The sequence below is a fragment of the Aethalodelphis obliquidens genome, unplaced genomic scaffold, assembly GCF_003676395.1.
Source record: "Aethalodelphis obliquidens isolate GAN/ISIS:26980383/991018 unplaced genomic scaffold, ASM367639v1 scaffold36, whole genome shotgun sequence".
Classification (NCBI taxonomy): Eukaryota; Metazoa; Chordata; class Mammalia; order Artiodactyla; family Delphinidae; genus Aethalodelphis; species Aethalodelphis obliquidens.
The window spans coordinates 2,625,251-2,644,263 of NW_020837980.1; the positions used below are offsets into that span (position 1 = coordinate 2,625,251).

At 44.9% G+C, this 19,013-nt stretch overlaps 1 pseudogene; it reads right to left on the bottom strand.

The window, feature by feature from the left end:
* Window positions 1-406, bottom strand: LOC113632312 (cytochrome c oxidase subunit NDUFA4 pseudogene; annotated as a pseudogene).
* Window positions 407-19,013: the final 18,607 nt, after the last annotated feature.

Consider the following 19,013-nt stretch of genomic DNA (forward strand, 5'->3'; position numbering starts at 1 on the left):
TTTTTTCAAGTTTCAGACATTTATTAATCAGTGTAAATGCCAACACAATACACCAACGTGATTTCATGTATGTAGAGGGGAAATATTTCCTGGTTAATTAGAAAATTTTACAGATAACTTCTGGAACACCTTCATTCTAAGCAGCTTTATAGTCAAACATTTCATTTAGAAGTCTGGACCTTCTTTCTTCAGTTTGCTGTAATCCACATTCACTGAGTAGAACATATATTGATCACTGGGATTCAATTTCTTCTGGGTTCTGGGATATTCTTTCTGTTCCAAATGACTGAGCAATGCCAGATACAAGACATACAGTGCTGCTCCAGTACCTCCGGCTCCAATAAATAACGAAGAAAGAAATCAAGCTTGTATGCTTCTTGGCCTAACCAAGGATCTAGTGGAACATATTTGTGGCAAAGGCCTTTGGCCTGAAAGGAGACGAGAACAAATCTGCCAGGCCCCAGACTAAGTAGTCTCTGCCCAAATGTACACTCTTTGTGGGACTTCTCTGGCGGTCCAGTGGTTGAGTCCGCACTTCCACTGCAGGGGGTACAGGTTCGATCCCTGGTTGTGGAAGTAAGATCCTGCAAGCTGTGGCCAAAAAATAATAATAACTTTGACATATACCTACCACATGATCCAGCCATTCTTTAGGTAATTAAATACTGAAGGGAAATAAAAGCATATGTATATGTCTACACAAATACTTACACATGAATGTTAATCACAGTTTTATTTGTAATAGCCAAAAACTGGAATCAACCCAATTGGCATCGACAGACAGATGAGTGGATAAATAATTTGTGATATAGCCATACAATGGAATACTATTCAGCAATAAAAAAGACTAAGCTATTAATATATGAAGCAACATAAATGCATCTAAAAACAATTATTCTGAGTAAAGAAAGCCAGGCAAAAAATGAATGCATACTATAGGGTTCCATTTGTATAAAATCAAACCAAAAATGCAAATAATCTATAGTGACAGATGACAAATCAGTTGCTGCTTGGAAATGGGGGCTGAGGGGAGTTTGACAGAGGCCCAAGGAAACTTTGGAAGTAACAGATATATTCATAATTTTAATTGTGGTGATAATTTCACGAGTACATACTCATGTCAAAACAAAATTACATAGTTTAAGTAAGTGAAATTTGTTGAATGTCAATAACACCTCAAGAATTTTTAAAAATCTAACTGAAAAGTTGAGAATACATACACTGTAATTAAAATGGGGTTTAAAAAAAAGGGAAAACCCAATAACTTGATTTACCAATCATTCCCTTCTACCTCATTCTATGGGCTTCTAAACAGGTGTACCATCACCTGTTTATCCACAAGCACTAAAGACATCTATGCTAAAGATCGGAAGCAGGTCAGGTAAATCTAGATAAACCCAACAAGTGCCTAGCATGAAGAACTGCAGGCACACGACTGCAGTCACAGTTACACACTCCTTCAAAGAAAGCCAACTTGCATTTTTGCTTCTAGGTTTCTACCTGGCATGCTGTTGTGATTCTTTAAACTCCTTTCCTTAAAACCCTTGCATGGCTGTGTCAGTTAATCCCAAACTATTAGATCATGGTCCTACCCAAACCTAACCAAGCCCCCTTTCCCCATGCAAAGGTCTGCCTTAGACCAGTCTCCAAAACCTTAGTAAATATCCAGGCTCCGCCCTTTGCCCTCTGACAGGTTACTAAGACTGTCAAGGGAAAGCTCTTCCTTACTGTGCAAGCAATAAACAGAATGTTTCCATGTTAATTCAGGAAGCCAGTATTTAACATTACTGATCGTGTATATTTCCTCTTCTGAGTTATTTTAGTAATCTTTGCCCATTCATTTTTAATGTCTGTTTTGGCTTTGATTTATAGTTTAAAAACATTTTTGATAGTGGGAACCAGCCGCATAGCACAGGGAGATCAGCTTGGTGCTTTGTGACCACCTGGATGGGTGGGATAGGGAGGGTGGGAGGGAGGGAGATGCAAGAGGGAGGGGATATGGGAACATATGTATATGTATAACTGATTCACTGTTATAAAGCAGAAACCAAAAAAAAAAAAATCATTTTGAGCTATTCTTTGCTCTATACGATGTCAATATTTTCTCTTTCCTTTTAATTTTTGGTATTTTTTGTTGCACAGAAAACTTAAGTTTTCAATTGTTTAAGGTTATTATACATTCCTTAAAAAAAAAAAAAAAACAGCTTCTGGTGCCATACTGCCTGGGTTCAAATCTCTACTGCTTAACTATCTGAAGACCCTTGTTTTGTCACTTAAGTCTCTGGGAACCTGGTTTCCTCATCTGTCTCCCCACAGGAATGTAAGCTCCACAAAGGAGGCATTTTTGACTGTTTTGTTAACTGCTGTAGCCCCAGCTCTGGGAACAGTGCCTGATACATAGTGCTCAGTAAATATTTATTAAATGAATGAATCTACAAAGCCAGAACAATAATCTTATTTACCTCATAAGGTTGTTATAAGAATGAACTAATCCTTGTAAATTTTAGTCTAGAACAATGCCTGGCACACAGTAAGAGCACAAGAAATGTTAGCTCCCCCAACCCCCAATCCCAGAATCCTGCCTCTTTGTGAAGTCTTACCTGAATACCCCTCCCCCACCTTCCCTCCTCCCTTTTCCACTCCCACCAGATTTGCCCACTGTCCCCCCACCTTAGCAACACCCGCTTGTCACTTGGAATTCTTAACCTATGGGCAGCTGTAAGCCCCTCTGAGAATCCAAGGAGAGCTATGAACACTCTCCCCAGAAAAACGCACCTGTGCACATACACACCTGTACAATTTCAAGGAGCTCATTGGACCCTGACACTAAACCGCCTTTTTAGATTCCTGAATTAAGTAGACCTTAATGTCGAAACTCCTTATTGCTTTGTAGCAGCAAACCTCAACAGGTCCCAGGAAATTTCTCAGAGCAGATCTTAGCTGCAAGGATCAAAGTCCAAACTGGGTGTCAAGATCTGAGCTCCGAGTAGCAAATTTCTCTCTCCCTTTGAGGAAAGGACGACGATTGTTCCTTCCTGACTGCCCCTTCAGAGCTAACCCTTCACCCTGATCTGACAAGGAAGGGCGCTGTGGAGGACGAGGGCTGGAGGAAGGGGGCTCTAAATGGAAACAGGAGGCCCCAGTAGATTCTAAGACCATCCATAAACTTCGGCAACCCCGTTTATTTATTTCAGTCTCCCAGTTGGTAATTAATAAACCCTTACCACCATAATGACCCGAGTTCCTGTCTTCTGCAGCAGGAAAGAGGGGGTAAAATGGGAAACTGTCCCACTGCCTTTTCAGGAAAAGAGGAAGACTGGCCGGTATGCAGGTGAAGAGCCCTGGACCTGGCGACTAGCCGAGCGACTTCCCGTTAAGTTCTGTAACCTTCCTAAGCCTGTGTTTTGCGCTAAGAACAGGAACAGCAGCATGAACCTCATACTTTTGTTGTGAGGTAACTAAATCGACTACACACTGTTTTGCACCTGGAAGCACCCAATAATTATTAGCTGTTATTTATTACTATGAAATAGCAACTCAAAAGAAGGGTGTTGCCTGCTTACCAACGCGGTGGGCCTGGAGTCGGCCCAGGGGAAGGAGGGCAGCGTGCAGGGAGCTGGCCTGGGGCTGAGCCTGTGCCACCGCCCGGCCTCCCCGCCAGCCACAGGCCCGTCAGCTTCTGTACTGTTGCCCTCCTTCTAGCTACACGGCCCCTTGCCTTTTCTCTGTCCTGGAACTCCCCAGACAGAGATGCGCAGATCCTCAAGGGGTTCACCACCTTCCCCTCCCTCTAGCCGCGGCGTAAGACTCCCTCATCTACGGATGTTTCTGTCACAGAGTCAGAAATTATTGGACTCAGAGAACCTGAAAGATGGGTCCAGCCCTTTCTTTCTTTATTCTGATTAGAAACAGTCCAGAGGTGATGTGATTTGCCCAAAGTCGGCAACTTCCTGGAATTAGAAACCAATCGGAAGACTTCCATGTGGGTGTTCTTTCCGCTGTTATCAGGTTACCTCCGAGCCTTAGGATCTGCTTTTGAAAAGGAATGAAGAGATCGTCTAGGGAGAGCCACTGAAGGAAAAAATATTCGGATTTGGTAACTGCTTATGGCAGGGGATGAGAGAGTCGGGGGTGATAGAGTGTGTAATCTGCTTCCCCTCAAAAAGCATAATGTGAACGATCTTAGACTTGTTTTACGAGAGTATGAATTTAATGAGTGCATCTTCCGGCGGGGGCGGCTAGGAACTTTCCTGTTCTGTTTACCCAGGCAGGTGCCTAATGCAAAGTAGGTACCTAATAAACATTTGCCACCTGGACGACCGCATGGCTGGATGCGCCCCATCCACCATAGAGATGCAGGAGGATTTGTGGAAATAGCCCCACCTGGGAGGCACGTAAGTCCTTTCCGGTTTTTCTCAATTATGGCTTTGCCATGCATATTCTTTGTTCCAAATCCTTGACTGCATCTCTTGATTATTTCCTTAGGATATTTTCCTAAAAGTGGGATTACTGTGAAGGGTACGCCCACATTTAAGGCTCTCGATTCTGAACCCCTCCAGCGGTGCAAGAATGAGTCAGCTTCCCAGCACGCTGGCTCAAACTGGGTATTATCAAACTTCATTTTTTTGCCATCTTGATAGAACAAAAATAATATTTTATTTGCATTTCTTTGTGGACTGATAAGTTTGAGATTCAACTAATTTTAAAGAAACATTCTAAGGAGCCCAGAGAAATCCTGTGTGGCGTAGGAGACCAGTGAAATTAGGCACATTCTGCCCAGTGAGGGGAAACCTAAGGGCACCTATTGTTTGGAGCAATTTGTCCTGAAGATGTAAACATCTGAGCCTTTATAGAGAGGCTTCCCGTGAACCAGGGAGGGAGAGCTGTGATCTACTAGCCTTTTGGGAGACCAATTTTATAGGGTTGGGACATACCCTGGAACTGGTATTTTTGAAAAGCCTCCTGGGTGATTTTTTTCAAGTTGCCGCTACAAAGAGCAACTTTGGGGAACTGATGTCTAAATGCTTATCTATTTTATTTGTCTTTTAATGGAATTTGGAAATGGCAGCTTTAACTTCTAAAATATTAAACAATACTTTGCATTTCTGGAAAACATTCCTTTTCACCTCTCTCCCCACCTGCTCCAGGCTTCAGCTCACTGGGCTCTGCAGTCCTTACTTGACACTCTTACTACCCCATGTTCTCTCTGGTTCCCGTGACTCCTGGTTTTCCTCCCTGGCAGCATATTTTGGGCTTTCTTTCGTGCATAACAATTGGCCTCTCCTCTTGTACTGTCTTTCAAAGCACTGTTGCTGCTCAGGGTGTCCTGGAAGCTCTGGTGGCCCTATCATCCACTCTCACGACTCACGATCGGCGCCTGGGTGCTTACTGTTCTCTAATCTGCATCTCTCACTATTTCTGTGGGAATCTCTGCAGATGCCCTCATTTCAACTGCCTACAGAGCATCTACTCTCGGATGTCCCACGAAGCACCTCAGACCCACTATTTCTCAAATATTGAGTTCCTGGCCATGTTTGTCCTCTGTGTTTCATATCTCAGAGAAAGGCTCTCCCAAGTTATTCAAGCCAGAAGTTTGGGGATACCAGAGACTGCTGAACTTGTGTCCTAGAAGGTGGCGACCGTCAGTCCAACTCCTTCGTACCTCTAGACTCCTTCAGTCACTACGTTAGTTCAAAATCCCCCAATGGCCTTCCTCTTTCTCTCTTACTCCCTCCAATCCGTTCTCCCCACAGCACAGTCATCTTTCTAAGGTCAGATCTTAACTTTTAGCCTCCAGCTTGAAGCTCTCCATCCCTCCAGGGTAAAGTCCACCTTCACAAATCTGGGTTAAAAAGGTCTTACGCCCTCTGGGCCCTACTGGTCTCTCCAGCACACGTCTCCACCCACGGGAGCCGCTCTCTGCACAGCCACAGAGTTACAGCCGCAGCCCAACCCGCCAGACACTCCCTCCCGCCCCCTCCCCTTTAAGATGGCCCCGCTGATCCCCGCCTCCTGGGGATCACGCCCTTGAGTGTGTTTCCTGATGTGATTCTGGAGAACAGAGAGAGTATGGCAGGAGTGACATCAGCTCCGCAAAGACTGTGGCTCCTTTCTGGGGGCCCTCCCCCCACTTACCTGCTCTGCAGGAAGCCAGCTCCCCTGTTGTGAACACCCGGGGATGGGGCCACGTGACCAGGAACAAAGGAGTGGCCTCCAGCCAGCAGCCTGTGAGGAACTGACTCCTGTCAGCAACCGCAGGAGCGAGCTCGGAACCAGGTCCTCCACCAGAGTTGAGCGTTCAGATGGGAGCGCAGCCTCGGCTAGTGGCAAAACTGCCACCCCATAAAAGCCCTTCAGCCTGGAGGCGCCCAGCTAAGCCACACCTTGATTTCTGACCCAAAGAAACTGTGAGATAATCACCGTCTGTTGGTTTAAGCAGCTCCACCTTTTTGTTAATTAGTTACGCAGAAATAGATAACCAGTACCACCTCTGGACCCCTGCCCCTCCTCCACACCAACTTCAGGGTCCTCCTGACTTCCGATTTCCACCAGTCATGCTCAGTGCTTAGCCCTTAGTAGTAGAATTAGGGATTTGTCCAGATCTCTGCCCCCAGACTGCAGGCTCTTTGGGGAAAAGAAAGAAAAAGCCCAGGGACTTCCCTGGTGGCGCAGTGGTTAAGAATCCACCTGCCAGCGCAGGGGACCCGGGTTCGAGCCCTGCTCCAGGAAGATCCCACATGCCGCAGAGCAACTAAGCCCGTGCGCCTCAACTACTGAGCCTGCGGGTCTGGAGCCCGTGCTCCGCAACAAGAGAAGCCACTGCAATGAGAAGCCAGCGCACCACAACGAAGAGTAGCCCCCGCTCACCGCAACTAGAGAAAGTCCGCGCGCAGTAATGAAGACCCAACGCAGCCAAAAATAAATAAATTTATTTTAAAAAAAAAAAAGAAAGAAAAAGTCCCTTTCACCTTCTCAAGACTGAATCCCGCCCTGCTCTGGCCACACCTTTGCACACCTACAGTATGGCAGCAATCGCCCCCAAGCAGAGCTGCAGCTCCAAGAAGCTCAGGCGCCAGAGCCAAGCCTACCGCCCCCGCCAACCCCCGCGCTGACCCGGGCGCACACACCCGGCCGCTGTGCGTGCACTGCCCTCTCCTCGCGGGGAGAGTGGAGTCACTCCTTGCTTCTTCACACACACCCTCAGGCTACACTTTTCCGGGGTTTCTGAATGGCAGGTGGGGGCGGGGAGAGCCGCCCAGTTCCTCCAGCCAACCCAACTGTCACACTGTTTGTTCCAGCACGTCGTGGGGAGTCCCTGCAAAAAGCGAAACAAAACAAAACGAAACAAAAAACCCACTAGCCCAAAGTACTCCTGCTGCTTTCATTTTCTGGTGATCCAACCCACGGGTCACTCACTATCTCAGGCCTAACCCTGAGCTCTCAATACGGTTCCTGGAGCCCAGCACCCGCCTCGGCGCAGGTATCACACTGTCCTTTGGGCTCCCGCCCTTGGCTAGATTGTCTTCCCGGGGGGGCCCCCTGTTACCCTGTGCTGGCTGTACCATGAACCCCCGCTGCCAATCTACCAGCATCCCTACTGAGCCCAAGGTGGATGAATGAATGTTTGAGAGACATGCCTGGGTATGAACACACTTCTGTCTACTTAAGAACGAAAGCTTCTAAATAACAGTGCACGCGTGGCATGTGCTTCTGTCCCCTGCCCCACTGGACACTCCCAGCAGTTCTCCCCTGGGCCCTTCCTCCTGCAGTGGCTTTCTGCTAGCTGCTCTCTGTGGCTAAGAATGTTCTGCTCTAGGTGTGTGGTAGTGTGATCGTGGGAAGGACATGGGTTTGAGGGTGCAGATCTGCTTTCAAATCTGAGTTCTGCCATTCATGATATTTACCCTGCTCGTGTTACCGGCCACCTATAGGCCTCATCCTCTGGCGGGGGTGGTCGGCTAATAAGCTGTTTCCCCCATTCTGAGATTAATTTTAAAAAACCACGAATATGACAATGCATGGCATTGTAGTAGTAAGTGTTCAATAGTTGCTTCTTGTGTGTTTTAAAATGACTTTAACAATCCTTGTAATTTTTCCTTAGAAATATATAAAGCTAAAGAAGATGGTTGATGTCTAGCCGACAAAGTGCCTCTTTAGGTTTTTTGTTTGTTTTTTTGTCAGGAGATGGAGTCGGAGAAGGTTAAGAGGTTAGGGGACCCCTGTTTCACTGGTTTTTAATCTGACTCTTCCATCTGCCGTTCGGGGCAATGCTGTAGAAACAGCTGCTCAAATGCCTGAGGAAAGGATGTGCCTGAACCTGCCGCAGACGCCCAGGTGGTGAGGTGTTTTTCGTGTTTGTATTCAGGCCTCTGTGCCTCTGCTTTGGCCCCATCACAGGTGAAAGGGAAGAGCCCACATCGCTCAGAGCACACAAGACACAGTGGCTCGCACGCTGCCTACACTCTGCCATCAGCAGCAGGCATACAGCCTCACTTGCCAGATCAAGAAACACAGGACTTCAAAAATTAAACGCAGCCAACTTTCTTCTTATTGCCCAGAGTAGACGCAGGGGGTAAGATAGCAAGTCAGTAGTCTTTTCAAGTCAGTCCACTTCATGGTCTAGTGTGTGCCAGTGCCTGACTTCATGCGTGATCTCATTGTGTTGAGAGTTTTAGATATTTAAATCAACTGTAGGAGCTTCTATATCCACAGAAAATTCACGGTAACAATTCAACTTTCTCTCAACAATGTGAAGAATTACCATAGTGTGGTAAACCTAGGTTTAGTCAAAAACAGATAAAAATTTGAGTTCTGAAGTCTACATACTTACTTCCTTGATAACATAAACAGGAAGGAGAAGTATAACAAGATATTTTAACAGTGGGAGAGGTAATTTGGCATTTTTGTATAAAATGAGCATTTCAAATAATACTCCAAAGGGGCATCTACTTTCAGCTAGTCTCTAGCAACTATGTTTGAACTTGCTCTCCACCAGAGCCACTTAGAGTTGTTTGCCATTTAAAATGATAAATACTAGTCATCATGTATAATCATGGGTAAGGCACTTAAAGAAAGCAAAATAAAGATGTCAGGGAAGGAGGCTGACAGGGTTTGACTGTCTGCTCAGACAGGACTGCGTGACTTTATTTAGGTCATAATGCCCAAGGTTCTCGGCTTTGAAGATCCCCAAACTCCCTATTTTGCTATTTTGGAGGTAATCACTCAGGCTCACAGTGGGACCTAACAGTAACTAAACTCCTAAGAGACTGATGTGTAAAACCAGCTGCCAATTTGTAGTTTCACAGTAAGAAGTATAACGCCAAGAAGACCAGATGGTCAGCCCAGTCTCCCTTATGGGAATAGGTGTGAGAAGTGGGAAGGCACATGTTAAACTAGGATAATAGAAATCAGAGTCCAGGAGTTCAAGATCAGGATCTTAGAGGTCATGAAGCCCTTCGCTATCATGATAAGTGAAAATTCATGTTATAAAACAGTATGTACAGTGTAACCCCAGCTTTGTTTGTTTGTTTGTTTATTTATTGGCTGCGAGGCTTGTGAGATCTTAGTTCCCCAACCAGGGATCTAACCCAGGCCCTTGGCAGTGAAAGCATGGAGTTCTAACCACTGGACCACCAGGGAATTCCTCCAGCTTTGTTTGAAGATAAAAATAAACCTGGAAAAACACACATCATAACATTATAATAGCAGTTATAATCTCTGCATAATGGAATTACGCGCATTTTTTATTTTTCTTATCTCCACTTTATTTATGTATGTATTTTGGCTGCGTTGGGTCTTTGTTGCGGCACACCGGCTTCTCTAGTTGCAGCGCGAGGACTCTAGAACATGTGGGCTCAGTAGTTTCAGCGCGCAGGCTTAGTTGCAGTTTGTGGGATCTTAGTTCCCCAACTAGGGATCGAGCCCGGGCCCCCTGCATTGGGAGCACAGAGTCTTAGCCACTTGACCGCCAGGGAAGTCCCCCTATCTCCACTTCAAATTTTTTCTACAAAGTAATTATGAGTTCCTTTTGAGGAAACAAAATAAAGGACAAATTAAAAGTCCAACGTTAGAGACTTTGGTAAGTAAATCATGAAAATCTACATGGAATGTTATGTTGTCATTAAATACCATGTTGGAGAAGAGTTTTTAGTGCTTGAGGAAGTAACAGTTAATATTTATGAGGCGCTTACCATGTGTTAGGCACCGTTCTGAGTGCTTTATGTGTCAGAACTCATTTAATTCTGTACCAAGCTTACAAGGTAGATGAGGAAGCTGAGGTAGAGAAACGTTAAGAAAATTGCCAAGGTCACACAGCTGATCCCAAGGTCAATTTTCTTTTCCATAAAATAAGTTCTCTTCCTAACATTAGCTCATCAGATTGATATGTGAATTAAAGGAGATAACGAATATAAAGAAAATAATCCAGTGTCCAGAACGGGGGTTAGCAAACTTCAGCCCACAGGCCAAATCCAGCCCTGTCACCTGGATTTGTATGACCCATGAGCTAAGAATTGTTTTCATAGTTTTAAATAGTTGGAAAAAATCAAATCGAAAGGAGAATAGTGGGACTTCCCGGGTGGTGCAGTGGTTAAGAATCCGCCTGCCAATGCAAGGGACACAGGTTCGATCCCTGGTCTGGGAGGATCCCACATGCTGCGGAGCAACTAAGTCTGTGTGCCACAACTACTGAGCCCGTGTGCCACAACTACTGAAGCCTGCACGCCTAGAGCCCGTGCTCTGCAACGAGACAAGTCACCACAATGAGAAGCCCATGCACCGCAATGGAGAGTAGCCCCCCCCCCCCCCGCTCGCTGCAACTAGAGAAAGCCCACGTGCAGCAACAAAGACCCAACGCAGCCAAAAATAAATACATTTATTTTTAAAAAAGGAGAATAGTATTTCATGACACGTGAAAATTACATGAAATTCAAATATAAGTGTCCAAAAATAAAGTTTCATTGGAACACTGTTAAACTCATTCTTTTTTGTATTGTCTGTGGATGCCTTTCTGCTCTGCTGGGATGAGTAGTTGAGACAGAGCATGAGCTGCAAAGCTTAAAATGTTTACTATCTGACCCTTTACAGAAAAAGTTTGCCAAAAGCCCCTGTTGAGGTCTAGCACTGATTATAATAGTTACATGAAAGAAGTCTAGTATTAATCAGTTAAAGCAGTGGCCTCCGACTTTGGCCGCACTTCAGAAGCTCCTTCCATGCTCCATTGGTCGCCCTGCCCTGCTCCCCTTCACAATTTCAGCTTATCCTGTAGCGAAGTAGTTGGGAAGTTTGTATTTTCAAGGGCATACTGTGTCTCATATGTTTGTGTTTACACATATATCTAGTTTAATTTTGACAATGGTCCTATGACAGTGGTATTATGACCCCAGTTTTACAGATGAGGAAACTGAGGCCCAAAAAATGTAGGTAGTTTGCTGAAAATTTGTACAGTTTAGGAAGTGGCAGTAATAACAGTTTTCTGGAGCTTTGTCAAGTGACTATTCTTACCATGCACGCTGGCTCTCTGAACCTCTTTTGCTATTTCACATGCTTTGTTTATTCTATTCTCTCTGACCCTTGGTCACTTCCTGTTTGGGGTGAGCACCCTGATACAACACAGAACTCAAACATCAATCCCATAACTACCAAGAGGAGTAGCTAATTCTCTGGCCAACCACAGTGTACTAATGGGTAAACGCTAACCTTAGTTACTCCTCTCAGCCCAGGTAATATTTAAATCCCAGTGTATTTTAACCCTATTCGTCTGGAACTGACATTGCTGTCTTTGTTGAGGGACACTGTTGGTGGACATTCTCAGTGGAGGTGAGCACAATGGCAGGTTGATGGGGATTTCTGTTTGGACAGGTGTGACCATTAAAATCACACTATGCAGACTTTTCACCATTTCACCGGGCGCTGTTGTAATCTTGTATGTGCTCATTTTTACAAAGTGAAAATGGCTTTTCCTGTGTACTTTTGCATTTGAGTGCCTCATGCTTGCTGGTAATGCCAGCTCATAGCAAATGAAAGATCCATAAATAATGTTAAAGCCGATGGTACAGTATTTATTTATGCCAAGTTTATTAGTAAACCTTGGTGCTATTTGTTTTTCTTCTTTCACATAGAATCTGTACTTATTTTGTCTATTTTCATGGTCCTTTTTAGACTGTTACTTTAATTCAGTTTTTTTCCTTCTGGGCACATTTAATTTCTCCCGCACTGAGTCCATCCCCCTGTGGCCACTCAGTAGCCAGGGCAGGCCAAGGGGAAGAGAGTGTTGGGTTCTTTGCCAGCACTGGCTTGGAAGCAATGTTGTCCAGGGACTCTGCTTGCCAGAAGTGTGAACAATACCTCTGGGGCCCAGATCCAGTAGAAGGTGTCTTGCAAAGTTGCTGCTTTCCTGGAAGAGCAAGTCTTAAACAGTTAATGATTGTAAAGAAACTCATTAGGAAAGGCATATTTTACCTCCTTTTCTATCACTGTAATAGAGGATTCAATCAGCTGTAATTTTTTCAGCCAGGTGCCTGTGGAAGCTGCCTTGTTTGTTTGGCTCTGTTTTCATGAAATCGCTTGTCAACTGTGTTCTGAGCATCAGTGAGCTAATCCTGCCCCTCTGTCATATCCATGGTAGACAAAGGCCACTAGCACAGTCTCCACAATGAGAATGGCAGAGGATCTATTAATGTGTCAGTTGCCTGTGAATTACAGCCAAGATATTTGCCCAACATATGGCACAAGGTTATCACGTTGTAAAAGCATCTCATTGGAAGACAAGCAATGACGCACGCACACAGACGCTCATAACTACTTAGTCGTGTAAAAATTATGCCCGAGGACAAATACTCTTGGGAATTTGATGCAACCACTAAATTACAGTAGAGTTAATCAGTTGGGAGCATTTTACTTTTTATAGGACAAGAATAAATTAGAGAAAAAATCAGAGCAGCTTTTGGAGATAAAGTGGAAAAACAACCACATTTAGTTCTAATCCTCAATTAGGATTGAGGGTGGTGTCCATGGGCAGGAAAGAGTGCTAGAAGCAGAGTCCATTTTATCCACGAAGACATTTCAATGGAAAGGAACAAGGTAGTATCATGGAGACAGGTATCACCTGGCCTTCTGACAGCCCCTCCAGACAGGCCCAAGAGGTTTGTCTTTCACTTTTGCTAATTAGGAATCTTTAATTAGCAGCCCCAAGTTAAAAGGATGCAGATAACTAATTCACTAACAAAGCTCAAAGACAGGAATGTATAAAATAGAATGCCAAATTATTCATTTCCAATGAGAAATACAATGGCACAACTTATCAGTTACTGAGTCAGCCTAATCAAAGACCTCTCTCCTGGTCAGTAAGAGAGGCCCATAGCAGTGTGTTCCTGTGTTAACTAAAAAGGGCACACTGGGTGAGTGCATAGGGGGACCATGGTTGCAAGGTGGATGGAGAGAAATGGGCAGAGTGGAGCAGATACAGTGGGAATGGCATCAGTTTCTCTGTATGTGATTCTGAGCCCAGTAGACAAAAAGCCATTCAGAGTCGGGAAAGGGGCTGTATATCAGTTTTCTAGGGCTTCTGTAACAAAGTACCACAAACTTAAAACAACAGGAATGTATTCTCTCACAACTCTGGAGGCTAGAATTTTGAAATCAAGGCATCAGCAGCGTTGGTTCCTTCTGAGGCACTGTGGGAGAATCTGTTCCCTGCCTCTTTCCTAGCATCTGGTGACAGCTGGCAATCCTTGGCATTCCTTGGCTTGTGGACACATCACTCCAATCTCTGCCTCCATCTCTGCAAGGGGTTCTCCTTGATAAAGATTTTCCCCTTGACCAAACTCTAGTCAGGCTCCTCTGAACTCTCTTCTCAACGAGACCTCGACTTTTGGAGTTCTGTGTCATTCTTTGTATCACCCAGTTTTAGCCAGAACGCCCCACCGTTGATAGCGGATCACACTCGATATGTGGTTTAGTTTGTCATCCTGTTCCATCCCCCAGGTAATGTCTGATCACCCTGGCCTGACTTCAGCAAGAATCCTGTTAGTTTCCTTAAGCAAGAAATCCCCCCTTAACCCTGCTGTTTCCTCTTAGTGATTTTCCATCCACTGACCGCCCCCCCCCCCAACCCTGCTCTCTGGCTATAAATTTTCACTTTTCCTTGTTGTGTTCAAAGTCGAGCCCAAGCTCTCTTCCAAACTGCAAAACCCCATTGGAGTGGTCCCTACACCTACCATGATGGTACCCTGAATAAAATCTCCCTCATCATTTTTTAATGTGTTGTGAATAACCTTTCTTATAAGGACACAAGTTAGATTAATGACTCACACTACTGCAGTGTGATACCATCTTAACTACAGTTGCACCTTAAACAACACGGGTTCGAACTGCATGGATTCACTTACACTACCACAGTACTATATGATCTGCAGTTGACTGAATCCACAGATGTGGAACCAAGCATACGGAAGGCAAACTGAAAAGTTATACGCAGATTTTCAGCGGAAAGTCAGTGCTCCTACCTCCCCCCGCCACCTCCTCTGTTCAAGGGTCAACTGTAATCACAACTACAATGACCACCTCACATCTGAGGTGCCGGGATTTAGGGCTTCAACATGTCTTTTGGAGAATACAGTTCAGCCTGGAACAGGCAGCCTCACTATTTCTGCCTGAAACACAGCATAGTGGACACTCTGATGTTGCCTTCCACACTCTTATTCCTTCTCCTGCTAGGGTACCTCCCTCCTCCTGTCTCCAGGGAGACTTTTCCACCAGTCCAAACCTGGGATTCCACACCCCTGGCCACACAGGACGGAGATGTCACCCAAGAAGAGCATGTGGCCAGTCAACTAAAACCCTTCCCTCAGATTTCTCTAAGTAGAGTTGGTGGGGGAAAGCTCTTCCCCCTGGGATGCGGGACTTGGGCATGAAACCCTAGACCTGCTGTGCTGTGTCCCCAAATAAGTGGAGAGAACTTGTCTGCAGTACGAGCAAATGAAACCACCGGAGGAGAGAAGATGAGAAGAAGTGCAGAGAACCAGAGCTTGGAGGTTCCTTCTCCCAGCTTCCTCCAGGCTCAGCCCTGGCTCTTCCAGGGTCATGAGAACTAATCAGACCTTCTCTGTGCTCAAACTAGTTTGAGTTGGGATCTATCACTTGAAAGGAAAAGAGTCCCAGGAGAAACATGTAGCATAGAGAAGACAAAAGACAGAGCATTAAGTGGATCCTTGAGGGCTGTGCCATTTGGGAAAGCCCTGGGGAGAGCCCCTTGGGAAGGATAACGTCCCCCCAGAGGAGCAGAGGGGCTGGCTGGAGAAGAGAAGGGGACCCTGAGAAATACTCGGGGACACTTTGGGGGCTGAGGTATGTGGCTCTACAGGGGAGCCACCAAATCAGAAATGTTGGTGTTAAAGCTCAGCTGGACTCAGTTATGACCCTGTGGGAGGGACCTGAAGATATTTGAATTAGAAATGAAAAGGCAAGTTATCAAAAGATTGGTTGACAAGCCTAGAATCCTAGCAAGAGGCATTGACCCGAGCTGTATGACTTAACTGTTTACTAGCATCAAGCTCCAATATCTGTTTTTACAATAGAACATGCCTCTCAGACGTATATTAATTTATTCATTATTCAACAAATACTTATTAAGAGCATATGGTGTCCCAGGCACTTCAGTAAGAATGAGTATATACTGATACACAAAAGACATGTGATTTCCCCTCCCATGGAGCTTTCAGTCTATGGAGAAAAAAGATATTTAATGAATAAATATAGTACTAAACGTATAATTACAAATGGTAGTAAATGTGAAGGAAAAGTTATAAGAATTATGAGGAACCTATTTTAGATCGGAAGGTCAAGAAAGGCCTCTCTGAAGAGAGACTACTAAGATGTGAAAGTGAGTAGAAGTTAGCCAGACAACGGTATGGGGGAGGGGGTGGTAAGGCAAGGCAAGAGACGGCAGGAGAATCCACGTGAAGGAAACAGTGTATGCAAAGGCCCTGTGGCCAGAAAGAGCTTGACGAGAAATGAAAGAGAGGCATGGCTGAAGAATAACTAGGGTGGGCAGAGAGTGGCTTGAGAAGAGCCTAGAGAGATGGGCAGAGGCCCAATGTAAGGATTCTAGAGTCTATCCCAACTGCAATGGAAAGCCACTGAAGAATTTTATTTAATGTTCCAAGGCACCTTTTAAGAAAGAGAAGTGATTGAAGAAGGACAGAGAGGAAAGAGAGACCAATTAGGAGGCTGTTTGCAATAGTTGAGATGAGAGAGGATGATGGCTTGGGCTGGGTGATGACAGAGACGTCTGCATTGGAGACACTTGCTGACGGTAGAATTGATGGCGTGGGCCTGGTGTGGATATGGTAGGTGACAAGAGGGAAGCACTGAGAATGACTTTCAGGTTACTGGCTTGAACTTTTGGTGGTTGGTAGTGCCATTAACTGAACTGAGAAATAATGAAGAAGGATGTCACAAGGAAACAGGCAAGCAAGATCAAAGAGGGATTTCAGTTTTAACATGTTCCGTCTAAGATTCCTGGAGGACTTCCAGGTGAAGATAGTAAATACTAGTTGGATATGTGAGTCTCATGATATAGGAAAGATCTGGGCTGGTGGTAGAAATCTGTGAATCAGTGTAAAAAAGCAATCAGAATGGTTGAGACTGCCTAAGAACAGAGTATAGAACAAGAGAAGAGGAGAGCCTGGGGACGGACAGGAACTCCTTGCACTGAGGTGTTGGGTACAAGCCAATGTGTTAACAAAGGGGACTGAGAAGGCACAACCCGGCAGGTGGCAGAAGAACCAAGAGAAGGCAGTGTCACAGATTCCAAAAGGAGAGTGTTATGAGGAGCCACTCGTCACATGTATCAACTGCTGAGAAGTCCAGTAGGATGAGGACTGAAAGGTGTTGACTGAATTTGGTGGCCTCATCAAGAGCTTCCTCAATGGAGTGGTGGGGGCATAAGCTAGATGGAATGGGTGGAAGGGTCAATGGGAGGTGGGCAGTGGAGTCAGGAAGAAGTGTAGACAGTGCTTTCAAAACCTCTATTTAGGGAATTCCCTGGCAGTCCAGTGGTTAGGACTCTGCGTTTCCACTACCAAGTTCAATCCCTGGTCAGGGAACTAAGATCCCACAAGCTGCATGGCCAAATAACAATGATATCAACAACAAAATCCTCTAATACCTCAGAGTCCTAACCATTGGAGCAGAGAAATGGTACAGTGACCAAAGAGGAAATGGGGGGTCAAGAGGGGTAGGATTTAAATATGAAAGATACTAGAGCATATTGGAATGCAAATGGGAATCATTCCAACCAACCAGGAGGATAAAGACCAGAGGAGTTACTAGATGGAAACGAGGAAGTAGCTTGAGAGGATGCACTCTCCTCCGGACAGGGTAACGCCTGCCTCCAGCTTTGCTCTGCTTTTGTTGATGACCTTCCCTCCTCATTCCGTTCCTTCTGGTTGACCTAAGAATGCTTCATTTCCATGAATATTTTTCACTTTCTTCAGAGTCTTTAAAGGTGACAGTACATCTTTGTGTTCATTCTGCTGTGTTTTGATTTTATAGTTTAGTTCTTTGGGAAGAATTTTCATCTTTCTTAGATACTATACTGATGAGACATTTTTTGTCCCAGTGTAGCCTAGGTGGTGTGATTGGAACACCTAGTAAAATTTATCCTTGCCCCAAAGTATCCTTTAGTAAGAACTAATAATAATTAACTTAAGTATAGGAGTTACCTTTAATGAGCATCCTGATTTCACAGATGTTACCTCCTTTCATCTTGGTTTTTGTTTTGTTTTGTTTTTTGAGGGTTTTTTTGGCTGCACCACACGGCTTGTGGGATCTTAGTTCCCCAACCAGGGATCGAACTCTGGCCCTCAGCAGTGAGAGTGCGGAGCCCTAACCACTGGACTGTCAGGGACTTCCCTCCTTTCTTCTTTTTTTCTAAATTTTTTTTTTTTTTTTTTTTTTTTTTTTTGCGGTATGCGGGCCCCTCACTGCTGTGGGCTCTCCCGTTGCGGAGCACAGGCTCCGGATGCGCAGGCCCAGCGGCCATGGCTCACGGGCCCAGCCGCTCTGCGGCATGTGGGATCCTCCCGGACCGGGGCACGAACCCGTGTCCCCTGCATGGGCAGGTGGACTCACAACCACTGCGCCACCAGGGAAGCCCTTTTTTTCTAAATTTTTATCAGAGTATAGTTGATTTAGAGTGTTGTATTAGTTTCAGGTGTATAGCAAAATGAATCAGTTATACATATACATATATCCACTCTTTTTTCTTTTTTTTTAGATTCTTTTCCTACATAGGCCATTACGGAGTACTGAGTAGAGTCCCCTGTGCTACATAGCAGGTTCTTATTAGTTATCTATTTTATAGGAATTCTGTGAGGTAGTTTTCAGTATCCCCATTTGGAAAAGAAGAAACTGAGACCAGGAGCAGTTAAGAGATTTGCAAGGTTACAGAGCTAATAAATGGCAGATCCTGGGTAGTCTAAACCCAAAATTTCAAGCAAAGCTCTAGTTGGATCTTTACACATGTAGTTTCATTGCTCTTGAGGTTCATATAGATGATGAAATAATCACAGATATTCTGCCAACACTCCCCAGCTGTCAGCCTCCAAGAACAAGGGGCAGGGAGCCAGAGTAGAAGCAGAAAAGCACAGATTTGACGTTCAGCTCTGAAAATGCCTCGTGACTGCCCTGAACCCATCATGTGGGTATCTTTCACAGCTAACCGTCATTCTACAGAATTCAGCTCATGTCCTCACAAGTTACAATGAGACTGAGAAGTAATCTGGTTCCTGTGGACAATCAGACTGGAACCATGCATGTATTGACTGCAATTAACCTGGAGGAGGCTTATATTGTTACTCTTGTTTCAGCACAAAAAGTGGAGGGTAGAATAAAGTTTTCCCACAACTTAATTTTCTGAGAATGGTGTTTGAAGTTGGGATGAGATAAGGGATATGAAATCTCTTGAAAAAGGTACTGCCACATTGCTGTGTGATGCATTATTTGTGGTGGTG